Source organism: Oncorhynchus keta, chromosome 4 (genome assembly GCF_023373465.1).
Source record: "Oncorhynchus keta strain PuntledgeMale-10-30-2019 chromosome 4, Oket_V2, whole genome shotgun sequence".
Classification (NCBI taxonomy): domain Eukaryota; kingdom Metazoa; phylum Chordata; class Actinopteri; order Salmoniformes; family Salmonidae; genus Oncorhynchus; species Oncorhynchus keta.
In genome coordinates, this window is record NC_068424.1 from 40,520,813 (window position 1) to 40,527,477 (window position 6,665).

Sequence of the window (6,665 nt, forward strand, 5' to 3'; positions counted from 1 at the left end):
TGGTGGTTAGGAGAAGTATCAACACAAGTATATAATTTATATAGCAGGTTAGGTGAATTGGGTTAGAATCAGGGTTAGGAGAAGGTTTAGCTAAAATGTTAGTTGTCCTCGACACGATTCAAACACACAACCTTTGGATTATACAAATCAAATTAAATTTGATTCGTCACATACACATGGTTAGCATATGTTAATGCGAGTGTAGCGAAATGCTTGTGCTTCTAGTTCAGACAGTCCAGTAAAATCTAACAAGAAATCTAACAATTTCACAGCAACTACCTTATACACACAAGTGTAAAGGGATGAATAAGAATATGTACATATAAATATATGGATGAGCGATGGCCGTGCAGCATAGGCAAGATGCAATAGATGTATAGAGTACAGTATATTCATTTGAGATGAGTAACGTATATAATCAGTATATAAAGTGACATTGTTTAATTTAAGGTGACTAGTAATACATGTATTACTTCATATTATTAATTATTAAAGTAGCTAGAGCTTTGAGTCAGTATGTTGGCAGCAGCCACTCAATGTTAGTGACGGCTGTTTAACAGTCTGATGGCCTTGTGAAATAAGCTGTTTTTCAGTCTCGGTCCCAGCATTAATGCACCTGTACTGACCTCACCTTCTGGATGATAGCGGAGTGAACAGGCAGTGGCTCGGGTGGTTGTTGTCCTTGATGATGGTAGCAGGCGGTGATACAGCCCGACAGGATGCTCTCGATTGTGCACCTGTAAAAGTTTGTGAGGGTTTTCAGTGACAAGTCAAATTTCTTCAGCCTCCTGAGGTTGAAGAGGCGGTGTTGCGCCTGCTTCACCATGCTGTCTGTGTGGGTGAACCATTTCAGTTTGTCCATGATGCGTACGCTGAAGAACTTAAAACTTTCCACCTTCTTCAATACTGTCCCGTCGATGTGGATAGGAGGGTGCTCACTCTGCTGTTTCCTGAAGTCCACGATCATCTCCTTTGTTTTGTTGACGGTTATTTTCCTGACACCACACTCCGAGGGCCCTCACCTCCTCCCTGTAGGCCGTCTCATCATTGTTGGTAATCAAGGCTACCACTGTAGTGTCGTCTGCAAACTTAATGATTGAGTTGGAGGCGTGCATGGCCACGCAGTCATGGGTTAAGAGGGAAGCAGGAGAGGGCTGAGAATGTACCTTTGTGGGGCCCCAGTGTTGAGGGTCAGAGAGGTGGAGATGTTGTTTCTTAACCTCACCACCTGGGGGCGGCCCATCAGAAAGTCCTGGACCCCATACGGGGTTGGTGTCGAGCGTAATGATGGTGATCTTAATGTTGTTAAATGCTGAGCTGTAGTCAATGAACCACATTCTTACATAGGTCCACTTGTCCAGATGGGTTAGGGCAGTGTGATTGCGATTGCGTCGTCAGTTGGGGCGGTAGGCAAATTGGAGTGGGTCTAGAGTATCAGGTAGGGTGGAGGTGATATGATCCTTGACAAGTCTCTCAAAGCACTTCATGATGACAGAAGTGAGTGTTACGGGGCGATAGTCGTTTAGCTCAGTTACCTTATCTTTCTTGAGGACAGGAACAATGGTGGCCCTCTTGAAGCATGTGGGCACAGTGGACTGGGATAGGGATTGATTAAATATGTCCCTAAACACACCAGCCAGCTGGTCTGCGTATGCCCTGAGGACAAGGGTAGTGATGCCGTCTGGGCCAGCAGCCTTGCGAGGTTTAACACGTTTAAATGTTTGACTCACGTTGGCCACGGTGAAGGAGAGCCCACAGGTTTTGGTAGTGGGCCGTGTCAGTGGCACTGTATTGTCTTCAAAGCGAGCAAAGATAGGTGTTTAATTTGTCTGGGAGCAAGACTTCGTTGTCTGCGACGGGGCTGGTTTTCTTTTTGAAACCTGTGATTGACTGTAGACCCTGCCACATAGTCTCGTGTTTGAGCCGTTAAATTGTTCCTCTATTTTGTCTCTATACTGACGCTTAGATTGTTTGATTGCCTTGCGGAGGGAATAGCTACACTGTTTGTATTCGGTCATGTTTCCGGTTGCTTTGCCATGATTAAAAGCAGTGGTTCCCGCCTTCAGTTTTGCGCGAATGCTGCCATCAATCCACGGTTTCTGGTTAGGGAAGGTTTTAATAATCACTGTGGGTACAACATCACCAATGCACTTGCTAATAAACTCACTCACCGAGTCAGCGTATACATCAATGCTGTTGTTTGAGGCTATCCGGAACATATCACAGTCCACGTGATCCAAGCAATCTTGATGTATGAAATCCGATTGGTCGGACCAGCGTTGAACTGACCTGAGCATGGGCATTTCCTGTTTTAGTTTCTGTCTATAGGCTGGGAGCAACAAAATGGAGTCGTTGTCAGATTCGCTGAAAGGAGGGCAGGGGAGGGCTTTGTACGCGTTGCGGAAGTTAAAGTAGCAATGATCCAGGATGCTGCCAGATTGAATCGCGCATTCGATATGCTGATACAATTTAGGGAGCCTTGTTTTCAGATTAGCCTTTTTAAAATCTCCAGCTACAATTAAATTCAGCCTCGGAATATATGGTTTCCAGTTTACATAGAGTCCAGTGAACTTCTTTCAGGGCCATTGAGGTTTCTGCTTGGGGGAGGATATAAACGGCTGTAATTATAATCAAAGAGAATTCTCTTGGTAGATATACACCCACCCATCCTCCAACCCCTTTACTGTTGTTTATTCCTAAAGTATAGACCATTAGTTCATATCAAATGTTTTGGAGGTGCTCAGAAATGAGATCACGGATTGCCACAGTGATGGTTGCTGGGGCATTTGTTACCATGGCAGTAAAAATGTTGCAGTGCTCAGGGTGTTGGACACCTCACTGTAAAAATAATTACAGTCGTCGATGGGGCCATATCACTGTGTTAATCATCATTACCACAGATACCAACCCATTTATACAGAAGAAAATATGAGGGCGAAAATCCATATGAAACCACTCCCAGACCATGGCACAGGCAGTTCATCAGATAGGACTGTGATAGCAGCCCTATAATACGGTTGGTTATGGTGAGGAGAAATGAAGGTTACGTCCCAAATGGCACTCTTTCTTACACAGTGCACTAATTTTGATAGGGTTCTGGTCAAAAAAGTCACTGTAAATGGAATAGGGTGCCGTTTGGGACATACAGTACCTAAAAGGGATCATTACTATTAGCACTATGAGATGGGAGAGTACAGTAGAGTAGGGGTTCTGAATGATATGCTCATAGCTCAACTATTGATCAGGATCGTTGAGGGATGCTCACGGTTGGACATTAGTGTGCATTGGCACAAATAGAACATGAGAGGGTGGATACTACAGTAGGTTTTTAATTAAAATTGATTTCATTCAGGACACAGATATATTGATAGGCTTCAACCATGCTCCTTGTTGTGGAAAATCTGTGATAGGTTTAACAAAAAGACTAAAAGAGAACATAAATAAAGCTATGGGAGAAAAAGACCACAGCGCTGGAAGTAGTGCTTTCTCTTTTATTTCTAATACTGTAGATGTACAGACAGGGACAATAATTTTTTTTTATCTGCAGCAAAAGTATGAATGGACAGAAAGAGAGAATGTATAAGGGAAAACACAATGAATGAGAGAGAGAGAGAGAGAGAGAGAGTGTGAGAAATGTGGAGATAAAGATCTGATCTTGTAGGGTGTTCACCCATAAAATGTTCTCTTTTAATGCAATGTTTATGAAAATATGTCCATTCAATAGAGCATTTCAACAGAAACATGATAGTCCAAACCCTATGTCTCTATCACATATAGTTCAAAAGCTAGACAATGTACTCAGAACCTGTCCAACTCAAGGTGTCATAAAAAAATGCACCCCCCTCCCCAAAATGTTATTTTTTTCACATGACTCTCCCCCTCATAGAATTAACAAAAAATTATGTTTACAACCAAATCTAACAATAACTGTAGCGACCCTGTATTTATAAAAGTGGATATCAACGTCTGCTGGCCAGAAGGTTGAGGGTTCGCCGATCACCACAGTCAGTCTCACTCTCCCTGCCTGTTTCAGTTCTTCACTATCAGAGCTGGCTGTTGACAATGATCAGCTAGTGGGAAATCAGATGTTCTACATTTTGATGCCATATTTATAATTATATCAATTATATGCAACAAATGTTCCACCAACAGGTTTCTTTGCCAATGCAACACACCACCAGTAAACAAAGCATACCTGTTACGACCGTCGAAAGAAGTGGACCAAATTGCAGCGTTGTGAGTGTACATTTAAATGTTTTATTTAAAATGTCGCCAGCAAAACAACAAACGAAGAAACAACCGTGACGCTTACAGGGCTATAGTGCCACTAGCAAAGATAACTACCCACAGTGAAAGGAGGGAAAAAGGGCTACCTAAGTATGATTCCCAATCAGAGACAACGATAGACAGCTGTCCCTGATTGAGAACCCTACCCGGCCAAAACATAGAAATATAGAAACATAGAAAACAAAACATAGAATGCCCACCCTACATCACACCCTGACCTAACCAAATAGTGAAATAAAACGTCTCTCTAAGGTCAGGGTGTGACAGTACCCCCTCACCCTAAGGTGCGGACTCCTGCCTCAAAACCTGAACATATAGGGGAGGGTCTGGGTGGGCATCTATCCGTGGTGGTGGCTCTAGTGCGGGACGTAGACCCCGCTCCAACTCTGGCTCACCCCACTTTGGTGGCGCCTCTGGTGTGGGGACCCTTGCCGTTGTGCCATGGATAATCACTGGAGGCATCTTGCCATGGATCATCACTGGAGGCTTCTTGCCATGGATCATCACTGGAGGCTTGGTGCCATGGATCATCACTGGAGGCTTCTTGTCATGGATCATCACTGGAGGCTTCGTGCCGTGGATCACCACTGGAACCAACAATATACAATTTCAGTTACCTTCTGGAAAATTTGTCAGTGGACAACATGTCAGGTAAGATTTTAATTTATGTGTCCTTAATAACAGCTATAACAAATGACAAAAACACTATTCCTCATGTTTCGATGTGTAGCGCATGCAAAACTTGATAGACCATTTTTCCATTGTTTTTTAGGCTACTTCCTGAAATAATAATTGTCCACCTCACGATTCAGCTGTCAAAGATTTGAGTATCAGGGCATTGCATGCATAGGCCTATAGGCTTTGGTGTCCACTGTATGTGTAACGATGTACCCTGAGAGTCGGGAAGCAAGTTCAGGGAGTGAGTGTTTTAATAAAATAAATGGAACATAATGCAAAAATGAAACACTAACAGCACACAGACATGAAATATAAATAATGATGCCTGGGAGGGAACCAAAGCGAGTGACATATATAGGGAAGGTAATCAGGGAAGTGATTGAGTCCAGGTGAGTCTGACGACGTGCAGGTGCGCGTAACGATGGTGACAGGTGTGCGCCATAACGACCAACCTGGTGACCTAGAGGCCGGAGAGGGAGCACACATGACATTTATGATATTAATATTTAAATATATATACAGTATTATATATATATATATACACAGAACTAGTCAAAAGTTTGGACACACCTACTGTCACGTTCGCTGGAATAATTATCTGACCAAACTGCAGCGCAATATGGTTTGCACATAATATTGATTTGAAAACACACAAAACAACAAAGAAATAACTAAACAAACAACAAACCATAACTAAGAGGTGTAACATACACTAACTCAAAACAATATCCCATAAAACACAGGTGGAAAAAAATGCTACTTAAATATGATCCCCAATTAGACACAACGATAGCCAGCTGCCGCTAATTGGGAATCATACCAAACACCAACATAGAAAAACTCAACTAGAACCCCACAGAGAAAATAATAACTAGAAACCCCCCCAGTCATACCCTGACCTACTATACCATAGAAAAACAAAGGCTCTCTATGGTCAGGGCATGACACCTACTAATTAAAGTATCTTTATTTCCACAATTATCTACATTGTAGAATAATAGTGAAGATATCAAAACGTTTAAACTTTGAAATATGGAACCATGTAGTAACCAAAAAATTGTTAAACAAATTCAAATATATTTTTATTTTAGATTCCTAAAAATTAGCCACCTATCACACCGACATGCATTTATTTTTGTCAGATGGCTTCTACGCAGAAGATGGATTCTACAAAGCGAAATACAGTTGAAGTCGAAAGTTTACATACACTTAGGTTGGAGTCATTAAAACCCGTTTTTAAAGCACACCACAAATTTCTTCAAGTGTCTTACCCTTTAAATTATCATAGAAACGGCCCCTCTCACATTGAGAGACCGAGGTTAGAGGAACCAAACGCTACGGCTCTGGAGATAAAAATGAAGAGGGTATCAAGTTGCTTTTGATTGGTCCAAAGCACGGAAATGCCTCCTAATGTTACCACCTCCCAACGCCGAAATATAGAAGAGATACTAGCAATGGTCACAACAAACTAACGTCCTTTTTTAATCAACACTGTTAAGTACAAGCATATTAAGGTTGTCAAATTGTGGAGAACAATCTGATACATTTTTTTTGTGATTCATAACTAGGTTTAGACAATCATTTAGTAGCACCCTCTTGAAATTACCCGTATTTCACTACATTCTAGAGCAGTGAGTGAACACCCTAGATCTTGGCACAGGTTTGATGGACTCCATTGGAGGGAAGAGACAGAGAGAGAT

General features: G+C 42.1%; 1 long non-coding RNA gene across 1 annotated transcript; it reads right to left on the reverse strand.

Annotated features, from left to right (window-relative positions):
- Nucleotides 1-4,243: 4,243 nt before the first annotated feature.
- On the reverse strand, nt 4,244-6,309 carry LOC127916202 (uncharacterized). The gene is made up of 2 exons (XR_008093873.1): nt 6,237-6,309; nt 4,244-5,425 (listed from the first exon to the last, which is right to left on the reverse strand). It is a non-coding gene; the product is annotated as an uncharacterized LOC127916202 (long non-coding RNA).
- Between the last annotated feature and the right edge of the window lie 356 nt (nt 6,310-6,665).